Below are 9,557 nucleotides of genomic sequence, written 5' to 3'. Positions count from 1 at the left end.
GAGGGGAATCTTCACTAAGAAGTCTAAAAAGCACTGATTTTATAAAGCTGAAGAGAGAATTAGAAAAATGGAAAACACATTTGATGAAATTATGTACAATGCAGCCTAGTGAAGCTGATATGACAAACAGAAAGCAAAGAAAAAGAAGGTATAAAAAAATGTCTGCTGTAAGTACCAGAAAAAGACAGTGGTAAAGAAGAAATATATTTAAAAACTACATTAAAATTAAGAACTTCTGTTCATCAAAGATACCATTAATAAGGTAAAAGGAAACCAACAGGTGGGAGACCATATTTGATTGCATATGATAGAGGACTTCTATCAAGTATATAAGAAAAGTCACATACATATTAGTAAGATAATGACTGGCCATCCAAGTTTTGTTTGTAAAAACAATGTCTAAAGATACAACCAGGCATTCACAGAAAAAAAAAAGAAAGAAAGAAATGACCAATAGGCATACAACAAAGTGTTCAGCCTCCTTAGGCATGAGAGAAATACAGATTAAAAACAAAATGAGATATAACTACACACCCACCATTTTATTTCTATAACTATCATGCTGAGAGGTAGAAAAAATTAGAAACATCTGAAACTCTCATACATTACTCTGGCAGGATGAATTCTTTGACCACTTTGAAAATGATAATACCTTTATAAGTTGAGCATATTCATAGACTATGATATCACACTTTCATTTATAGGTATACCAACAGAAATGCATACATATATGCCTTAGAAATTATGGATAGGTATGTTTATTGTAGCATTTTTCCTAATATATGAAACTGGAAATGAGTCAAATATCCATCAATATAGGTGACTCTATTACTAGAACAGAATAATATATAGACCATATATGCCATTTAGCAGTAATCTCACTATCACCAATACACTATTGAACAGAAAAAGCCAGACTCAAAGAAATTGTACAATATGAATATAACTATAAAGCTCAAAATAATCAAAACTAACAGGCTACTAGAAATAAAGATAGTGAGTACTTTTGTATGTGAGGAATAATGAAGGCAAAATCACAGGGGGAAGGTTTGAGGGTAAAAAGAGGAAAGTGCTTATTTATAATAGCAATAAAAGTACAACATACTTAGAATTCATACTTATAAAAGTTGTATCAATTCTTTAAGGAAAAAATTTACAAACTCTTTTGAAGATATTAAAAAACAGCTAAATAAAGTAAGAGATATTCTCTGTAATAGGATGAGAGGACTAAATATCATGAGGATATAAATTTTCCCCTGTATTTACTTTTAACTTCAATGAAATTCCAAAGCAAATTTCTACAGAATTATACATGGAATGACAAAGTGATTCTAAAATTTTTATGAAACCCCAAGAGATGAAAAAGAGCAAGTCATGCCTAAAAGACAGCAAGATGGGGTAACTTGCCCTAACAGATACCAAGACTTATCATAAACTATAGTAATTAAAATTCACGCACATTGCAAATGTGATATAGTGATGGCTGGCCCCTCATTCAGTGGAGAAAAGACAGGCTACCTAATTGTGCTTCAATAATTGGTTACCCATGGGAAATCATTTCTATCCCTCCCTCTCATCCTACCAAAAACAATTCTGAGTAGATTAAAAACTTACATGGAAAGAGCAACATTATAAAACTTTTAAGAAACAACAGAGACAAATGGGTTCATGATTTCCTGATAGAAGATACTTAAAGCAACATGCAAAAGGCACCAAGACTAAGAGAAAGTATCACATATAAGTACCACATATTAAGTTCTCTTACCATACAGTGAGTGAAGGGTAAGCTTTACACTGGGAAAGAAATGTATACATTGGATAACAAACTCCTATATTAAATAAACATCCACAAAACAATGAAAAAGTCAAACGTTCCCAGAGAAACATGGGTGAAGGCATGAGGAGGAGAGAAAAAAAAAGAATGACCCAAACATGTGGAAACAGTCTGTCCCTTACGGACAATGAGAAATATTTAAATTAAAAGCATGATACATGGTTAAAAAAGAAAATCAAGTACCATTCCGAACCCATCTGACTGGCAAACACCCAAAAGTCAAAAAGTAACAGATATTGTAGAAATTCTGAAGCAAAACGCATCCAGATACTGCAATCAGACACTGGCAAAAGTGCTTTGGAAAACAGTAAAATGTTAGAGAGTGAAGCTGATCTCGTGCACATCCAGCCAATCTAATTCTACGTAGGCACCAAAGACATTCTGGGCCATGTGTGGCAGGAGACCCTACAGGAGTATTCACACTAACATTTTTCATAATGAAAAAAGTGGAAAAATCCTAATGTCTACCAATCATAAAATGTAACAATAAATTCTAGTACATCCTTACAGCAGTAAAAATGTGAACTACACTTTAACTCTACAAGGACTTCACCACATAGATGAATAACTGAAACAGAGTCCTGCGGCCAAGAGGCAAATCAGAGAAGCGTCCTACCTTAAGTGGTTGAAGCAGATGACAGACTGTCTTCAGTAAAAGTCTGAAGCTGATGAACACAGGATCCGGAACAGTGGTTCTCTGAGGGAGAAAGTGGTAGGCAATCAGCGGGAGGCATTTCCATGGTCTCTAAATCTGTGATAATCTTTTAATTATATTTGGGTTTTGATGACCTCAGTAGTCATCTTATTATTCTTGAAACTTAACATATGCATTTTATAAACTTTCCATATATGTGATATATTTCATTATAAAAATAGTGTAAATTAAGAAAAGAGAAAAAGACTAAATTATTTTAGCTCTATTAAAGATTTAAGTAAAAGGTTTACACTCCCAGATGAAAAGATAAAACATAAAAAAAGAACATTGTGAGATTTCTATGCAGGTCTAAATGCCAGAAAACTATTGTTCTTTGCGATCAGACTACCTACAAATTAAAAATATGAACAGCCTATAATACCAAGAAAATGTGAGAAAAAGCAGAATGCCAGTGTTTCTTGATAGGTTTCCCCAGATGGGATTTTTGAAGGACTCAGATAAAACCAAAAGCCTCGCTAGAGGCTTGTCCTGCCTCCAACAGCAGCCACTGCCTCTTTCTTTTCCACTGTTTTTCCTTCTGCGCAGGCTATGTCCGGTTCCTTCTTGAATCACTACTAAAATGCCTCTGGACCATACATCTCGCCATCACACACGCCTGACCACAGTGCTGCCTACTGCCCCTTCTCATTTGGGGATTTGTTCTTTATACAATGCAGTTGTCTTTTGCCTTTCTAGCAGAGCCTTCTCCTTTCAAAGATACAAACTCAGGGAATGGTGGGCTCAGAGCACGAGAGTTTCAGAAACAAGAAGAGATCAGATGCATTTCTGCATTTTATCTGGAGTCAGCACCCCTCTGACAGATTTTTCCCCCCATCCCAGGCATGTTCTCTACAAGTTACCTTTGCTTCTTGCACATTGACTTCTCTCGTCTCCCACCCCCTCTCACTTTTATACGACATCTCTGCTTGTATTTATAACAAAATTATTAAGGCATGGAAAAGATGAAAGTCTGCAATAGAATAAATGATCCAAAACTATGAAGAGATAATTTACCCCAAAACATGAGATTTCACTAGCTAGCAATGCAGTAAATCCAAATTATAGCAAATGAGACAATGTGCAGGCACTGACACTTGAAGATAAAGATAATGTAATTATCTAATGCAAGCACAATAAAAGGAAATTGATAAACTAATTGTAATACTATTTGAAATTAATACTTTGGGAAAGCAAAATAACATAAAGAAACCATACAGATATTTGTGAAAGGTAACAATGCAAACATACATCATATGTATATACAGTACATGTTGGGAGAATAGCATTTTACTATAACCTATTGAAGTAAAAGCAAATAAAACTCAGTTCACCACCACTACCAAAAACAAATCAAAATTAAGAAAACAAACCAAGTGTCTGATATTAAGATATTTTAATAAATTATGGCACATGTACAAAAAACATAATTTAGAGGTTCTGATATTGAGGAGCAATAGTATTTATGATTTAATAGAAACTGAGCTGTACAAGTATGAATCTATAAATGCACATTCTGCATGTTGATGTGAATGTGTATGTTCAGAAATGTACATTTTGTCATGCAGTGTACTTGCATTGCTAATTTTAAGTGATTTGCTTGAACAATATGAAATTTCCAAATTTCAATGGTTTTTGACTTAATAAAAAGGAAACAGCATATGATTAAATCTAATATATTACAAACGCTACCTTAGAAAAAAAGGATCATACTGTTTTGCTTTCAAGGAATGCCAGTCAACAGTATTTATGAAAGAAGAGAGATTTCTTTAACCTATTCAGTTTAATTATAAGCCCTCTTATGTTTTAAGATGCATGAAGAACTTCTTTAACCCACATATTTGTTTATTTGCTACACTATCATAAATGTTTTCTAGTCTTTCCTTCATTTACATGGCTGCACGAATATGACCGTGATGAACACAGGGCACCTAATGGCACGTAAGCCCATATTTCTAATAAAATTCTAATGTGCCCCCAGACATAGTGTTTCAAGCCTAACCTGCTGTCTTTCAGCCTCTCCTGCTTATGCAAATCCATTTGGCTGAAGCAACCTGAGAAAACTAGAATTATTTGCAGAATCACCATGAAGGAGTTCAAGCATGGAAAAATCATTATTCATAATTTGCTGCCTATGGTAAAAATCAGTACCAGTCTGTTCATTTTCACTTACTTATTCGCTTAATAAATCATGCAGTAGACATGATTTTCAACCTCCCCCAAGAAAGACGAAATTCTTTCAGAAAATAATCACTCAATGATTAAAGCTGAAAGTATAAATGTAGTGCACAAAGTACATGGACATCTCTGTCAGCGATATAAATCTTACGCACGCCCTTCTTCTCCATGGTGTGACAACACAAAGAGACCAAAGTATGTTCATAAGCAAGATTTTTCAAAATGCTCAAATGTCAAAACTTTCTCATGGACATTAAAAATAAGTCAAACAAGATGGATATAAATCCCACCCCCGATAAGTTAATTTGGGAAAATTGATTATTTTAAAAATTTTTACTCTGTGTAAGACCAGATTTCTGGCAAACCCTTTCTAAAAAGTGGGTTGAGAAGATGAAACTAAAAATTTTTACTCTGTGTAAGACCAGATTTCTGGCAAACCCTTTCTAAAAAGTGGGTTGAGAAGATGAAACAAACAGCTATAGATGAACAGAAAATCAGAAATCTAAAGGAGGAATAAAATTGGAGAAAAGGATAAAGGAAAATATGTTTTTATAAATGATAGAAGACATAGACATGAATGACACAGAAGAGGAGATGTGTGTGTGAATGACTGCTGTTGAATATGCATTAGTCACCATGTGCTAGGCTACATCCTGTTAAAAAAATAACCCCCTGTCTCACTGCAGATGTTCTCACTGCACAGGGAAAGAAGCAATGGGGCGTCACAGGATGGCTCTTGGAGCTTCTCCTTAGATGCAGCCTACTTCACTTCTGCTGGCATCTGTGGGCCACAGCAAGTCAGAGCGCCAAGCTGAACATCAGTTGGAGGTTACTTACTTTTCTCCTACCAGGAGGAGTCCTACAATGACAAATGTTATAGAGAATGACATCAAATAATAATATGCCACAACTTCTTACAATGTCTGTGATCCATATCAGAAGGAAATTTCTCAATAAACTTAACTTTAATCAAAGATAAGTTATCTCAATGGAAGGTCAGTGTAGGGACTAATTACAGTGGAATTTTTTTGGAAGTATTATAAAGGGGCCAGAATTTTTTATCTTGTTTATGCTCATACTTGAGATACTTTAAAGCATGGATTAAAATTGATTGCTACCTAACTTTTTCATATCGCATAGCCTATGGCTGGGACTTGAAGGGGTGAGTAAGCATTGCCCCCGTCTCAGCTCCCTAAGATCGGAACCAACTGTGTAACATACAAGACAGAAAAATAAAAGTGAAAATATTAGCTGAATTTATGGTTTAAAAAAAAGATGTAAAATATGACTTTTGATCTGTCAACAAAAGAGCTTGTTAACACTCACTGCCTTTCTAAAAACACGTTTATTCACCCTTACTTGTAAAACTGGACAAATTTCAGACACCAATATAGGAAAATCACCTCACCACATGGATTACTACAAACCTAATTTCACTCTGTCTACAGGTACAATTTGAAAGAGGAGAGAGAAAAAGAGTAAGCTTTTGTCTAGCTTTCTATTTCCTTAACCTGTTGATCTTAAATAGTATGTCTGTGGCTAAGCAGGGGTGGCACTGTTCCCTACCTCCCTCCAGATGAGGGTGCTCTCACAAAACCAAGTGTCCTCCTACTTTGTATATCTTGGCATAACTGGTGAGAAATTTAGATTTTTTCCCCAGAATGCTTTATGTGCTAGAACAATACATATTGATTCTAAAGCCTTTCTGTACCTAAAGAAAAGAATCACTTCCTGTTATATTTCCCACCTCCTTATGTCAGCTGGAGCCTGGGATGTCTTTTGCTGGGAAGAACATTGTTCTTTCAGGACCATGTAAGTTATACTGGTTCAATAATACTAAGTCTTGATGTACCTCTCACATTAAGAAACCCAAAGACTTTCAGTTTGTCACAGTACACACAGCAAACAGGCCAATCCTAATTCTAAATGATGTATACAAAGCCAAGTTCTCTCCAGAATCCACTACTTAGTACTGCCGAAGAGTCCCTTACCAGGATGATGAAAGCAGATCATAATATATTATTTATATCAGGAAGATCAGCGATAAGAGAAAGGGATGGGCTGAACTGAGCATGGTGAATTCCTTTTCCCAAATTCACTCGTAAGATGAATTTGGGTGGGTTGGGTGGGTGGGTGGACAGAAAAGTCAGGAGTATGAATCTAGCTATAGATCTTCCACATGTTGATATGAGAAATAGGGAATAAATATTCCTTCTTAACACACACACACATAATTTCATTGGCAAGATTCATTCTTTAAAAACACAAAACAGAGAGATGGTTTTCTATTTCCATATCTTCATGAGATACAAAGAATTCTTAGGTATCTTCTCCAAAGATCCTTTACAGGATGCGCCCTCTCTTATATAAATTCAAAGATCTCAGATAATGCAAAGCAGCCTGTAATTAATTAAGATCTGGCCGTCACCTAACTAGCAATCCTCTCTGGCTTCAATGAAGACTAAATTTGCAAGAGAATCCTCAAGCAGGAAAAAAAAAGTAAATTAAATGTATACTATATTTATAAACATCACTTCTTTCTTTATAAATAATATTTAATGAATTAGAAATATCTGATAGACCACTGACTTATCCATCAAGGTTGAAAATGACCTTTACTAATATGACAATGTCTTAGAAACATAAAAGGAACTATGCAAAAAATACAAAAGAATGAAATTCCAAGTTCTGGTAACTTTATCTATAATAATTATTTCCCCTTTTTGACCCTATTTTAAGCATATGGATCACAGGCTGACAAAGGCCTCAAAAGATGATGCCAAAGAATATCTAGTTTTGAAGGTTCTTTATTCTAGTCCATAAAAGTTTAGATTTTTCACTTTTTTATTTCTACTTTCTCTTTATTTACTAATCATCCAGACCATTCTACTCTGCCTAAGTAAGAGAGGGTCCAGTGACCCTCACCTAAAATTCTGAGTAAATAAGTGTATGTCTAAATCCTACTCGTGTTTCAAGACCCACTGTGTATCTCTATTTGAAGAAAGTTTCCTGAAGTCTCAAATTGCATGACTAGATACTTATGCAAAAAAAATTGCATAGTCAGATATAAATGCATATATCTTGTCACATAAACAGATGGAGCACTGCATGGACATAATATATATGGATATTTTTGAGGTGCTTTGAGGTAATTAAAATAATGTTTAAAATAGAATAACTAAAAATAAATACTCTGGAAAATATTTGGAAACTTAGTGACCATCAAGTCAAGATCAATCCAATATTCTATGCTGAACTACAGGTACATATGTCTTTGAGCAATAAAGTGACAAGATGGTAAAGCTAACATTCAGCTATGCAAACAGAAGATTCAGATTCCTTTTCCTGGCTTGTTATGGGGCCTCCTATCACCATGTTCTACTCACACAAAGACAATTTTTCTTGTCCAAGCATGTAACTTGGACAGTTCTTCATAGGGATGGACAACAGGATATGGACATATTTTTTTAAAGCAAGTTAACTGTCTGGATCTCAGAATGGTTTTTGTAAAACATGTCAGCTTTCACTGTCTCATTTTTTTCCAAAATGAGTCATTGTAAAACAAGTGCCTGGTAAATATTTGGTGGAATTCCATGTTTGCTCATTTTAATGCTAAGGAATGATAGACAAACATAAATTTTGTAATGTTGGTCTTACTGTTGTAAAAAATAATCAAATATTCTATTTTTTTCTTTACTGTAATAGCCAGAATAAGGCAAGTTCTGCAAAGCATGGTTTTATTATCCAATAACTTAATCTATCAAAAAATGTTGCTATGTTCACCAAGGAGTTGGATCTACAAAAATTGAATGGCTAGGACCCAAAGGTCTAAAAAAGGAGAAAAACATGAAAATAAGTAATCATAATGTGTTAAATTCTTATGTAATGGTATGTACAGTGAGGTTATAATGGCCCATTGGCAGATTCATGATATTTTTTATCACCAGGCTTGCAATTCATCTAAAAACTGAGTCATATTATTTAATGGTATGTTAATGTGTTAGGGATTGGGAAGATACCTCTGCTATATTACTTTACAACTATATACATGCAATCAATGCACTGTTTCCTCTCAGCCTGGTTCTAGGAGCTATACAAACATACAATTTTTAAAGCCTATGTTATACACTTTTCCTTGAATTCTACTTCTGGCTAAATATACTTTCAACAATATATCAGAATATTATCTAGCAAACATACTACATATGTAGCATATATTGATTAGTTATTGAGTAATCTTTCTATAGTATTTGGATGTTCACTACAGTTTTTCACTACTTCTGTCATCAATTCACCTTCAAGTACACACAAGGAAAACTGACAATCACAAGCTCATTAAGCGATTGAATATGGATTATGTAAGTTACAAAGCAGAATATTAATCAGATGGGTGGGCATTTTTTTTTTAACAGATTTGCTTTTTAAAAAAGCTGAATCACTTAGAGGATTCTGTATAATGTCTGTTAACTTTCAAAATGTCCTTCTAAAGCAATAAAAACCAAGACTTAGACATTAGCAATGTACAGGGTTATACCACCCTTCAGGCTTGCCCCAAAGGTCTATGCTTTTTCAGATTGACTATTGGACATTTAGTCCCACCCCAACCTCAACCAATAGCTTGTTAAGAAAGCATTTATCAAATAAAACAAGGGTATTATTATCCTCGAGCCATTCACAGCCCTTCTTGCAGATCACTATGAGAAATTGGGGATCATTGAACAGAGAAGCCCAAAGTCACAACCCTGGCATCACCATTATCCTTGAGTTTTTAGACAAGTGTCTGACATATGCCTGGCCCGATGCTAGCCAGGAAAGTGGGTGAGAGATGACATACCACTTATTTTCATGGAGACT

Source organism: Manis javanica, chromosome 1 (genome assembly GCF_040802235.1).
Source record: "Manis javanica isolate MJ-LG chromosome 1, MJ_LKY, whole genome shotgun sequence".
In the NCBI taxonomy this organism is placed as follows: domain Eukaryota; kingdom Metazoa; phylum Chordata; class Mammalia; order Pholidota; family Manidae; genus Manis; species Manis javanica.
The sequence above is the reverse complement of the archived record's forward strand: the minus strand, read 5'-3'. Positions refer to the sequence as shown.